The 13,262-nt window shown below is 45.7% G+C and overlaps 1 protein-coding gene across 3 annotated transcripts in view; it reads left to right on the top strand.

Annotated features, from left to right (window-relative positions):
* Positions 1-13,262, top strand: part of CHRM2 (cholinergic receptor muscarinic 2) — a 205,569-nt gene that overhangs the window by 140,755 nt on the left and 51,552 nt on the right. The window contains exons 3-4 of one of the 3 annotated variants that reach the window (XR_004646896.1): positions 5,843-5,978; positions 6,907-8,364. The exons of 1 other annotated variant lie outside the window; for it this stretch is intronic. The gene's annotated coding sequence lies outside the window, so the exon portion shown is untranslated. Of the gene's footprint in view, positions 1-5,842; positions 5,979-6,906; positions 8,365-13,262 lie in introns of those variants that run through there. One more of the 3 variants, XR_004646894.1, reaches the window with a different exon arrangement.

Genomic DNA, 13,262 nt, shown 5'->3' with positions numbered 1-13,262 from the left:
CAAATAATTAAGAAATTCCTGACCATTTAGCTGGATTGTCCTTTTGGTGCAAAGGTACAAGTTACATTCACCCTCTCACGAGTCAATTTATACCCTAAATTCTCATCAGGAGCAAAGGGGTGAGGAGAGGAGCACAATGCAGTATGCATGGACTGCTCAGGATAGTCTGGAGAAAGAATGGATGTAGCATTCCAGATAGCAGGAGAGGGAGGCGGGGGGGGCTAGGTCAAATCCTATACTTGTTGTACAAGTGCACTCCTAAAGCAGCATAAACAGAAGGGAGCAACAGCTTTAACTGGCACACTTGCCACTGCACACATGAAAAATGATAATATCACTGGTGTGGGAGACTTCAGGTAGCTGGAAGACAGATATTTCCCAGTTGTAATATACTGTATTTTCTGGCGTATAAGACTACTTTTTAACCCAGGAAAATCTTCTCAAAAGTCGGGGGTCGTCTTATACGCCGGGTGTCGTCTTATAGGGCGGGTGCTGAAACTTCCGAGCCGGACTGGAGAATCTGCGGTCGCCGCATATGGTGGGGGGAACTCAAAAACGGCCGCGGCCGCATCCCCGCCCGATGACGAGGTGAGGGGGCACCTCACCGGGAAGGTGTAAGTGAAGGGCGGAGCAAGCTGCAGGCGTCCGGGACGCCCGGGGTATGGAAAAAAGAGATAGAGCGGCGCTGTGCCCAGAAAAACACGCCTCTTACACCCGTCTGGCCCGCCCTTGTATCCTATTACCGTACCTCCTTCTCTGCCTCTCAGATCTCGCTCCTGAGGACTGCAGTGAAGCGGCGCAGGCGCGCATGTGCGAGATCTGAGAGGCAGAGAAGGAGGTAATAGGATACAAGGGCGGGCCAGACGGGTGAAAGAGGCGTGTTTGCACTACCGCTCTGATAGTCTTGGAGACAGGGAGGGCTGGGCAGGCAGGGAGAGCTGACCAATCCAAGCAGGCTTTGTATACAACAACCAGCCAATCGCCGGTAAGGTACATCGCTTGCCGTGATTGGCTGGTTGTTGTATACTGGGTACCACATACAGTACAGCACCAGTATCTGTACCTGTTCATACAGTATAGCACCAGTACATACAGTACAGTATACAAATGTCCAACAGTCAAAACCCCATCATGGCTCCACCAGCAAGAAGAAAGAAATATGAAGCCAGTTTCAAACTTAAAGTTGTAAACTTTGCCATGGAACATAATAACTGCGCTGCTGCAAGACAATATGGAGTAACAGAAAAGATGGTTCGGGACTGGAAAGCAAATGAAAAAGCATTAAAGAGTATGCCAAGGGGTAAGTGTGCATTAAGAAGAGGCACTCCACATTGGCCAGAACTCGAAAAACATGTAGCAGACATGGTGAATGAGCATCGCCAAAACGGTTATGTAGTGACATGAAATAAAATACGTTTGTTTGCACTTCAGTGGGCCAAATCTAACCCAGATCACAGCAACAGATTTAAGGCCACTGTATCCTGGTGTACTAGATTCATGGGAAGGCATAATATGGTACTGAGGCAAAAGATGAAAATTGCCCCAAAATTACCTGCAGATCTTGATAGCAAAGTAAATAGTTTCCATCGATACGTAATACAACAGTGCACTAAAGATGGCTATGCGTTAAGTAGTATTGGAAATATGGATGAAACTCCAATGAATTTTGATATGGTTGGAAATAAAACTGTCCATCAAAAAGGTGAAAAAACAATTTTAATTAAAACAGGACATGAGAAGTCCAGTTTTACAGTGGTACTAGGATGCACAGCTGATGGCGCCAAACTGAGACCAATGATTATTTTTAAAAAGAAAAACAATGCCGAAATTCAAGTTCCCTGTTGGTTGTTTTGTACATGTGAATGAAAAAGGCTGGATGGATGAAGAAGGGGTAAAGCTATGGCTTGATAATGTATGGAGCAGGCGACCAGGTGGACTTATTCAAAAATGTAGTCTACTGGTGTGGGATATGTTCAGGGCTCATTTAACTCCCAGCACCAAGCAAATGCTTGCAAGACTAAACACAGATGCGGCAGTTATTCCTGCAGGATTGACATCGTTGGTACAGCCACTGGATGTGTGCCTAAACAAGCCATTTAAAGATCGCATTCAAGAACAGTAGAATGAATGGATGGTTAGCGGCGAAAAGTCATTCACAAAAGGAGGAAACATGCGTGCTCCGCAGTTGGATGTTTTGTGCAAGTTTGTCATAAAAGCCTGGAATGATATTGATGCAGAAACAGTAATCAAGTCTTTCAAGAAGTGTGGCATATCAAATTCATTAGATGGTATGGAGGACGACTACTTGTGGCAAGATGAAGAGGAAGCCGAAGCTGAGACCACACCATCTGATATGGAATTCGATCCATACGATGACTGCCTTACAAATGTATCACAAGATGTCACTGATGTACTTATGATATCAGATGACGAACAGTAGGATTTTGAAGGCTTTTAAAGGGAAACTGTCACGCCAGCAAAACCTGTAAAAATACCATAGCTTGCAGTTATGATGGGCGTTGCTAACTCGCCAGGGACTTGCCCGGCACTTGCTCTCTCTCTCTTGTTTGTTATCTTCCTCCTATCATCATCAGTTCCAGTTTGGTTGACAGCTTAGAAAACAAACAGCATGGCAGCTCCCATGGGTTTATTGTCTTATCCTTCCTTTCAGCTTTAGAGTGAATTAGGAAAAGTTTAATCCACTTGCACTGTTTTATGTTTACATGTTTGATGACAAACAGCCTTATGTTTATAAGTGACAGTTTTCCTGCTAAGTACCTGCATGTCATAAGCATTTGAATTAAAATTACCATATTGAAATCAAATCTGATGTTTTTTTAATTTTTTTTTTTTGGTGTGCGTTGGAAGAGGGGTAGTCTTATACGGCGAGTATATCCCAAACTCTATATTTTAACTGGAAAAGTTGGGGGTCGTCTTATATGCCCAGTCGTCTTATACGCCGGAAAATACGGTATGTCATTTTTGTTAGAAGCTGGAGAGTATACTGTGCTGAGTGGAAAGGAAAGTCCTGAGGGTATCAGAGAGGAAACCCAGCTGGGGAGGAGAACCACTGAGAGTAGAAGGTGCTAGGAAGGAGGTGATAATGCCAGGTGCTAGGGACAAGGTGCTTATGTCAGGGAGGAAGAGGGAAGTTCACATATTGGAAAAAATCCAGTCACACGCTTTTAGATGGGACGCAAAGGATGATGGCGAAAGCTGCTGGCAAAGCCTCAGGCCCAGACTCTGCCAGTGGGCACGGCCCTGTGCCACCAATGGAAGAGAGAGCGTGCAAAGGGAAAACGGGGCAGAGGAGACGACCTTTCCCTGGGTCACACCAGGGAGGGGATGGTCTTCTTTGAGCTTGTCCAATGGGCCTTTATGTAACCAAGGATGAGATTTCTGTTTCCTACTTTGGAATAACTTTTGGAATGTCTCTTTTCAACCCCCAGGTTCTTATTTTATAGTCCAGAGCAGATGCAAGGACTCCTTATATTTTGCTGAACACACATTTAACTACTGTACATATATGGGAGCTATTTATAACAACAAAAGCAATAACTAAATAGATAGTAGTTAAAGCATGTGATCATCCCTGGACGTATCCAGTTTTGAAACAGTTTTGAGGAGAACAGATCAAGGGCCATTTGTGTGGAACCATGAGGTAAACTGTTAGAAATTAAGGCCTTTGAGCTAGGCAATTATGACTTACTTTTTCATCAGTAACCAGTGATTTTGGGTACTATATATCTGGGTGCCCAGCTTGAGAAAATTTACTGGGTACAGTTTGTATAGGGTTGCCAGGCATCTAGTTTTCAACCGGAACGCCTGGCGGCTCTGGTCAGCATAATTGACCGGGCCGTTAAAAGTCCGGTCGGCAGCACAAAGTCCGGTCTGCGTGTGGCTCCCGGAAGCAGCCAGTATGTCCCTGCAACCCCTAGGTGAAAGGGAGGCCACGGAGGCTCCGTGCACTGCCCCCTCCCTGAGCGACAGCTCCACAGCTCCCATTGGCCTGGAACCATGGCCAATGGGAGCTGCGGTGACGGCACCTACAGATGGGGGCAGCGCGCAGAGCCTCCTGGCCACCCCTGTGCCTAGGGGCCGCAGGGACATACCAGCTGCTTCTGAGAGCCACCTGAGGTTACACTGCCGCCCAGAGCCCACACCCCAAGCCCCCTTCCATACCCCAACCCTCTGCCCCAGCTTGGAGCCCCTTCCTGCACACCAAACCCCTCATCCTCAGTCCCACACTCCCAGCTGAAGCCCTCAGCCCGCCCCGCACACCAACCCCCCCCCCCCGCCCCAGCCCAGTGAAAATTAGCGAGTGGTGGGGGAGAGTGAGTAACGGAGGGAGCGGGGATGGGGCCCTCAGAGAAGGGGCAGGGCAAGGGTGTTTGGTTTTCTGCAGTCAGAAAGTTGGCAACTCTACCCAGCCAGAGCCTTCATCCCCTTCCTCTCCCACACCACAACCCTCTGCCCCATTCCGGAGCCCCCTCCAGCACCCCAAACCCCTTATCCCCAGCCCTACCTCAGAGCCCACACCTCCAGCCAGAGCCCTCACTCCCCCCCCCACATACACACACACCTCAACCCCACACCCCAGCCCGGAGCCCCCTCCCACACTCCAAACCCCTCATTCCCATCCCCACCCCAGGAGTATCTTGAATACATATTCCTGTCTGGAAAAGTAAATCCCTGGTGTTGGTGCTGCATGGCTCTTCTAAATGCTGCTAGTCCTGTCACATCTGGATTCAGATACACTGGAATACAATAGGATGGCAACTGAGATATATATTCAAAGGAATGTAGGACTGGAGAAAGAGCATCTCCTTCCACTGCTCTGATCTCAATAGGAACCACTGGAGTGGAACTGTCCTCCCCACCCCATACACATTCATTTCAGGGGAAATGCACTGAGCAATATGCTCAGCTCCTTGACACTCAGACAGTATAAAGTGAGCTGGAAATGGCAGAAGCGGCATTCCAGTGTTAACACAGTATGACAGCCCTAGCACATTAGCTCCTCTCCATCACTCCATATTAATATTCATCTTAGCTAATATACTATGAATGTCACTTTCCAATATTACTGCACATGAATATTAACCTGAAATGATATGAGCCATACAAAGGAGACTGCTAATCTGATTGCAAGGGGATAATATAACAAAGTCCTTAAGGATGAATAACTGACAGGCAGTGGTTTCTGAGTGCTTTCCTCTTTAGCCCTCCTCCCCGTTGCATATTGCTCACATGGGACAGAGAATAATCGATTTGGAAAGGCAATTCCACACAAGATTCTGTTGTTCCTGTTACTTTGGATATCTCATGATGTATCTGTGATGGATAAGTGATGAAGGCACTCATACAGAATCATCCTTTGACTTGTTCATAGGTTAAAAAAAACAACCCACTAAGCTTCTGGTTTAAGTACTTTTTGGTTGCTCAAGTTCTCGCTCACTGCATTTGCTTTTCCCCTATATTCAAAGTTACCTCTACTGTGGTTCTTATTTTTCATTCAGTTATTGGCCTATGCATGGAACAATAATTCTTTGGAGTCCTAGATAGCTCTGATGTAACTGGTAATGAAATACAGAATTTCTCCTCTCTAGGCTGTTGGCTTGACATAATTTCTTAGTCTTTACTGGCTAAAAGTCATTACCACCTATTGGCAACAAAATATCTTCAATTTGGTGGCTCTGCTGCCTCAAAGTGAGGCTTTAAAAGGAGCTCTCTAAGAAAATGCAGATTTCATGTGGGCAGGGCTATATATCGCTTGTCTACTATCCATCACCTTGTCAGTAGCCCATGTGAAATGAACTAATGGCTGCTTTTCACTTCCTAGCAAACAGGAGACACACCCATGACTGGCAGTTTTTGGCAGTCTCAGCAAAAAAACTAAAGGTGGAATGGACTGCCCCCCACCAACCTGAGAAATGGTTCTTCTGTTCTGCCTGCTGTGTAACTAGAAGATTTCAGATGTAAGTTCTGTCAGTCTTGCAGATTACACCAGCATGAATTATTATGATTATTAATTAATAATAAATAATAACAATAATAATTCCTAGCTCATATATAGCACTTTTTATCAGCAGATCTCAAACTGCTAGTGGTATTTAAGTGCCTAAATACCTTTGTAAATCTGGACACTTGAAACCATTTGAAATCTTCCCATTGATTTCACTGAGCTTTGGATCAGGCCCATACTCTTCCTTCATGAATGGCATCCCTTAAGTAACTCAGGTTATTTCAACTGTCCATTCCCTCATGGAGAGTCACATTTCTTTCTCCAGATGATCCATGGGCTGTTCTGGTTCACTGGGCACCGGGATGAGGGAAGTGTTTCTGAAGTGGAGTTATTCCTGCTTTAGTGTAAATGAGAGCAGAATCAAGAACCAGGCTTCTAGCCCTTTTGGTTGTGAAGAACACTTTAAAGATACAAACTGTATGTAGCCAATGCAGTAATGTTTTCCTGAGTTTGCAGGCAGCCTGAAACAATAGCTCAGAGACACATGAATTGCATCGTTCATTTCAATGGAGTGTTGATTCTGCAACCTAATCATGACACTGCAAATGGCAATATTGTTAACCATTTCACTGCAGATCACTTTAGCAGAAACATCCTGTCAATGAGCTTAACCCAAATTGCCCTTAAGTCTTCCGGGGTGACAAAAGCCCCAACTGTCTGTTACCAAGCTGCCGAAACCTCCAAGTTCCTCTGACAGCATCTGTACTGCAGTCATTCCTCAGTGATGCAAAAATCTGCAAGCAATGAAATCTGAGAGTTTGGGGTCAGAGTGAAGCAAGTGTAATTTAATCTGAATGTAGATAACAGAGGGGCTACTGTGCTGACTAGTATTTATGTTCATATCTAATCATTAAACACTTCTTTCTTCAATTGCCTTGAAGCTGCTGCAGAATTTCCAGCCCGCTGCACACCCAGCAGATATGCAAGTTTGACCGTTGGGCCCACTAGCAAAGCGTTAATATGGTGTTCCACAAAGCACTTTGCCTGTAGCTCGGATAGAGGAGGGTCGTTCAGCACTGACACACAAGGCAGAGCCAGCGTCATCCTCAATACTCCTAGTCCCTGCCAGCCCAGAGAGCAAGGGGCCAAGCTTGGCTTCATACTCCAATCCCCGATGTGGTATGGTCCCCAAACAGAGTTTGTGACAATAACCTCACAAGAAAAAAAGGGTTATTCAGATGGAAGTCTCATATGCACCAGCAAAAAACAGCACTGTTTCCTGTACCACCGATTCCAAACCACTCCTTGCATCTCCCTCAAGGGTGCTACTCTGTGTATTGAGCTGTAACAACGCAGCCGTCCTCCCACATGGTTATTAATAGGTCCTAAACAGCTCAAATACACACACATGCAAATGATATTTTTCTTCATAAGTGCCAGTCTGGAATCAATTCAGTAACAACTAGAAGAGTTCTAAGAAGTGTTATCAATTGTAAAACGTATTGAATTCACAGAATCTTTCATTGAAACCTCCCACACCAGGCAATCAGAAGTCTGTTGCTGCTGCATTTTAACTAGGAGTCTTCAGCAGGGCCATAAAACACCTTCTCTGAGGAGTGCTTGAGTCATTCACATGCCAGACACCCACTTTTCCTTGCCTATCTGACAGCTTGGTTTGGCCACTAAGCTGACTTCCAGGAGTAGAAAGGATACTAGAAGCATCCACTGGTGGCGGGAGGGTAAAAATATAATGAGTTTCAACATGAAACTCTGCAGTTGAATATAGGGCCAGTCAGTCACTGGCTCGATATCTATCCTGCTAGATAAGCTACAAGAACTTGGTCTCCAGGCATCTCACCTGGAGTAAGTGGTTGGGTTGCAGTCAAGTACACCTCTACCCTGATATAACGTGACACAATATAACACGAATTTGGATAGAACCTGGTAAAGCAGCTCTCCAGGGTGGGGCGGGGCTGCGCACCCTGGCAGATCAAAGTAAGATCGATATAATGCAGTTTCACCTATAACGCGGTAAGAATTTTTGGCTCCTGAGGACAGCGTTATATCTGGGTAGAGGTATATAATAGTGAACTATAGAATCACTGGCAGCTTTTGTCCAGTACAGGCTTTGGCTGCAAAGACTATTTGGCTAGATAAGCTAAATAATATTACATGCACCGAAACCTACATAACTTGCTTTTAACATATTCTAAGTCAAGCACTCAAAAGTTCAGAATGTCAAGTTTACAACTGGCCATGATCCCATAATTCCACCCACTACCGCAACCGGTTCACTGAATGAGGTAGGGGAGCCTATGGAAAAAAAGCATGTAATCATGTCATTAAAGATTCTATACCTTAATACATATGCACAAAAAGGTTTGAATTATGGTTGCATAATCAGCCATAAATCTGGCATTTCCTAATTTTCAAGTTGACTTTGCAACAAATAATGTTCTTTAAACATTTTTTTTATCTACAAGACTTTTTTAAAAAGCAAAAAGGTAAAAATCTGTTATATTACATGCAATGTGTTGGTGTCCTCTGAGAATATAGGGTTTGACTCATATACAGGATATGGGAACTCTGTCTGAGTATGAGGGTATGCACCTGAACACTAGGGTAAGGCACAACCAATGGCTGAGCATTTGGAGAAATCTGGCAATAGGAGAAGAAGGCAACATCACCTAGGGCAGAGGAAGACACCAGTACAGGTTGATGACAAAGGAAGGAACCAGAACTATCTGGCTTCTATAACAGCTAAGCCTGGCTCATTCCTTGAGATAATTATAAATAAACCTTACTCACTGACAAGGCAACCATTGACCCCCATCCTTATGTTGCTGTGTCATTTGAGAGGGAGGCTTAAAGGGAAGGAAGCGTGTGGAGTCCCATTGTCCCTGACCCATACGGCGGCTTCTGTGTCATTAGCCACAGCTATGCAAAAAAATAATGTTACCAAACCATACAGCAAACTCTTGGTTTTGGGGATCTGTGGAGAGAGATCCAGATGCCTAAAGCACGCTCATACAAAAGGGGAAGAATCCAGCTAGCATTTCCCTTCCTTATTCCTTTAAATAATAAGTTTCTTTGAGTTCTCCTAGTTACATTTTGTAGCCTAAGACCAGTTCCCACACTGGCTGTTTCACTGCTCAGGGAGTGAGTCTACAATGACATAGGACAGAAAGGGAGATGACCTGAGCTCTTTTAACCACAGCATGGTTACAAGCCACCAGCATTTTAGCAAAAGCTCAACACATTAAACAGCCTTTTTTCCCGCTGGTGTCCATTTTTCTGCTCAGATACTATTTGGAGGAAGGTATCTCAGAGTAAAATAAATCATATGAAACACATCTATATATTTTTATTGTCTATATGGGAAGGCAGACAGACAGATGGATGGACAGAGAGACAAAACCCGCTTACAAAGTTCCTACGAATAATACATTAGGATACCAGAGGAGTTCTGCATCTGATCAGTCCCAGAAGATACTTTCATATCTATCACCTGCATGGGAAGCATGCAGAAGTCCAATATGATATTCATAATATTAAAACAGTCACTCTTACATCCAGTAATGTGGTAGAGAAATGTATTCATGATTTGCTCATTATTATAAATGTGTCTGTGTCTGCAGATGTTCGTTGCCTGATGTTTAGTCAGAAGCAAATGCAATGCAATGATAAAGTATTCCTATGGGGGACTTTTACATGCACAGTGGGTGACTCCAGCTTGCCACCAACGGTGCTCTACCACCTGTCCAACACTATCAGGCGTCAGTTTGTTCAAATCAGATTCTGAGTGCTTTGTTTCCAGCACTGTAAATGGGATGTTTGTATATACAGTACCATATCCTGCCTGCTGGTCAACTGAAAGTGAAACAGACAGATAAGGATAGTATGCAGAAACAGGGCTGTTAACTGTGATCATGGCACACCTGAGGTTACACTGCTCTGCGCAGTTTGTTGAATGAAAATTAGGTTTCAAAGTCACCGAAATTCCCCCGACCCGCCTCTTCATAGAAGGAATTAGTGCATATTTCACTGACTGTACTGAACAGCAGACTCGATTTCTGTCACAGCACTGTGGAATTCACTGGACTCAATTATTATTGTGGCCTCTTCTAGCTTTAAACTCTATGAATCTGTGGAAATCTAGGGTCTAGACAAAGCTACTTACCTTAGGAATAAGAGAACCAGCGCAGATACATATGAAAAGGCTTGACTCATCACCCTATCCTCATACTGAACCTTCTCTGAGAGTTGAAATTGGTGGGTTCATTCATCTTCATGCTCTTTGTGCCTTGCACCATAAGTGGGAGTGTGCCCAAGAAAGAGAAAGTGAAAGCCACCACTTAACACCACTTCCAGGGAAAAAGTTGGAGAAGAGGTGTGAGACTATAACATCAACATTTGGAGGTCTATCAGCACAAGAGATGCAAGTCAGGAAGAATCCTCAAAGTCCCTTAATCTGAGTCCAGGAAACTAGAAGTGCATTCATTCTACTTCCAGATGATGCAGCAGGGAAAAGAGCCAATGAGGACATCATCAAAATTACAGGATTGTTATTTAATTCGCAGATTTTAGGGCCACAAGGAGTAGATTAGCTACTCTGATCTCCTGCATAACAGAGGCCGTAGAATATCATCAAGAAATTTCTGAATCAAGCCCATAGCTTCTGGTTGAGCTACAGCAGAGGTGGACAAACTACGGCCCGCGGGCAGGTCCAGCCCCTCAGGGCTTTGGATCCGGCCTGCAGATTGCCACCCCTGTGGTGCCACAGGCCCCGCGCCACTCCCAGAAGCGGCCAGCACCATGTCCCTGCGGCCCCTGGTGTGTGTGGGGGGAGGGGAAGCAGAGGGCTCTGTGCACTGCCCTTGCTTCCAGGCACCACCCCACACCGTTCCCATTTGCCGGGAACTGGGAACCGCGACCAATGGGAGCTTCGGGGGAGGTACCTGGAGATGCGGCAAGGGCAGCGTGCGGAGTCCTCTGCCCCTCCACACCTCCTTCCAGGGGCCACAGGGATGTGGTGCCAGCTGCTTCTGGGAGCGGCGCAGTGCCAGATCAGGCAGGGTACCTGCCCTGGCCCCGGTGCACACTGCTGCCACCCCGGAGCCGCTCCAGGTAAGTGGCACCAGGCCGGAGCTTGAACCCGTCTTGCACCCCGCACCCTAACTCCCTGACCTGAGCCCCCTGCCTGCACCCTAACCCTGCCACACCCCTCCTGCACCCCAACCCCCTGCCCTGAGCCCCCTGCTGCACCCCTCCTGCACCCAAGCCCCTCCCACACCCTGCACCCTTCCCTGCACCCCTGCCCTGAGCCCCCTCCTGCACTTTGCACCCCTTCTGCACCCTAACCCCCTTCCCTGAGCTCCCTCATACACCCCGCACTCCTCCTCTACCCCAACCCCAACCCCAACCCCTTGCCCTGAGCCTCTTCCTGCACACTGCACCTCCTACACTCCCTCCTGCACCCCAACCGCCTGCCCCGGCCTTGCAGGCAATTTCCCCACCCAGATGTGGCCCTCAGACCAAAAAGTTTGCCCACCCCTGAGCTAGAGCATATTTGTAGAAAGTTATTTTGCTCAATCCTGACATTGTCTTGAAATAATCTTGGTTTAAATATTTCAAGTGATGGAGAATCCATCACATCCATCACATCTTCCTCTAAATTCTTCCAGTAGTTAATCATCCTTACAATTCAAAATTTGTCTAGCTTCACCTTACAGTCATTTGATTTTTGTTGTGGCTTTAGAAGGTTAAAGGCTATTGGAAACTTTTTCCCATATAGGTACTTATATACTGTGAACAAGTCAACTCTTGACCTTCTGTTAAGGTTAATCAGCAGATTGAGTTTCCTAAGTCTTTTACTATAAAGCTTGTTTTCCAGTGGCTCCTTTCTAACCCTTTCCAATTTGTTGCCTTTTTTTTAAAATGTGCTCACCAAAACTGGACACAATTTGTCAGTAGTGGTCTCCGTCATGCTATATACACTACTACTAACACCTCCATACTTCTGCTTGATAGTCCTCAACTTATACCGCCAAGAATTGCATTTAGTCTCTTAGCTACCACATCACACTGGCAGCTCACATTCATTTGGTTAGCCAACATGACCCTTAAGTCCTGTTTTGAGTCATTGCTTTCCAAAACACAGTCCCCCATCCTATAAGCGAGACCTACATTCTTGGTTCCTTGATATATGACTTTGCATTTAGCAGTATTAAAAAGATTATCGTTGTTCAAATGAGCCCATCCAACCATGCTATCGCCATCACCAACAAACAGCTTTTGGAAAGGTTCCACATTTCTCATCCTCCCAGCTGGAGCACAGATTTTACAGCAGAGATACAGCCAAGATGGTTGAATTGAAGGGGAAAGGTTCAAAATGAATGGAAAAGAGACACTAACCAGCATCTCAGACTCATCCGGACCATCCAGAAAAGAGAACTGAAAACCCCCCACCATTCTATAGCCACCTACCATCCATTTTTCCTCTGTTTTACTGTTAGTTCATCTGGAAACAGGGCTTTGGGAAATGCAGAGCAATCCACACCCTCTTAAGTCCCCTGACATGCTGCAAGCTGGCAGTTGATACAAGTCAGCCCCCTCTGCTTTCCTCTCTTAAAGAACCAACTTTGAAAACTAGTCATGCCACTTTTCTCCCTCGCTGTCTCAGGAAATAGAGAGCGGCCGAGCCAGAAGGATTTGTGGGTCTGTGTGTTTTTCCCAACTATAGGGCCTCAGGCAAAGAGAAAGAGACAGAACGTGCCTAAAGGCAACACAAATTCATAGCACTGCTCAGTCCTTACAACAGCTCTCCCAGGTAATTACACCATTTGGGTCTGAATTGCTTGCACATCCAAGAACACAGAGGAGCTCAGCTTCGCTATTTTTAACCTCAAGGCTTCCTTAGTCTTTTAACTATTTGTCCAACTTCTGTTGTGCGTTCTGCATGCTTGCGAGGGCCTCCTGATGCAGAGCACCCCATACAATAGCAGTAAGAGCTAGTTATGTGACTGCCGCTGACCCAGCCCAAAAGGTAGGGTTTGGCTAGGATTCTTCATTGTTTGTTTTTAATACTACACTATTCCACACTATTCCTAACTTCTTTCACAACAGATTCTGCAGAAACTGAGAGGTCCTGTTTTTAAAGGGACAGTCCTGTATTTAAGCCCTCTTGCAGATGTCCTGCCTTTTTCTTAAAAACGGGCAAATTGTCCCATATTTTCTGTCTCCCCCGCATCAGTACAGGTGGGTACTGCTACTGGCTGGATCCCTGCTTGCCAGCCAC

The sequence above is a fragment of the Trachemys scripta genome, chromosome 1 (genome assembly GCF_013100865.1).
Source record: "Trachemys scripta elegans isolate TJP31775 chromosome 1, CAS_Tse_1.0, whole genome shotgun sequence".
NCBI lineage: Eukaryota > Metazoa > Chordata > Testudines > Emydidae > Trachemys > Trachemys scripta.
Note: the sequence above shows the minus strand (reverse complement) of the source record. Positions and strands in the feature narration are given on the sequence as shown.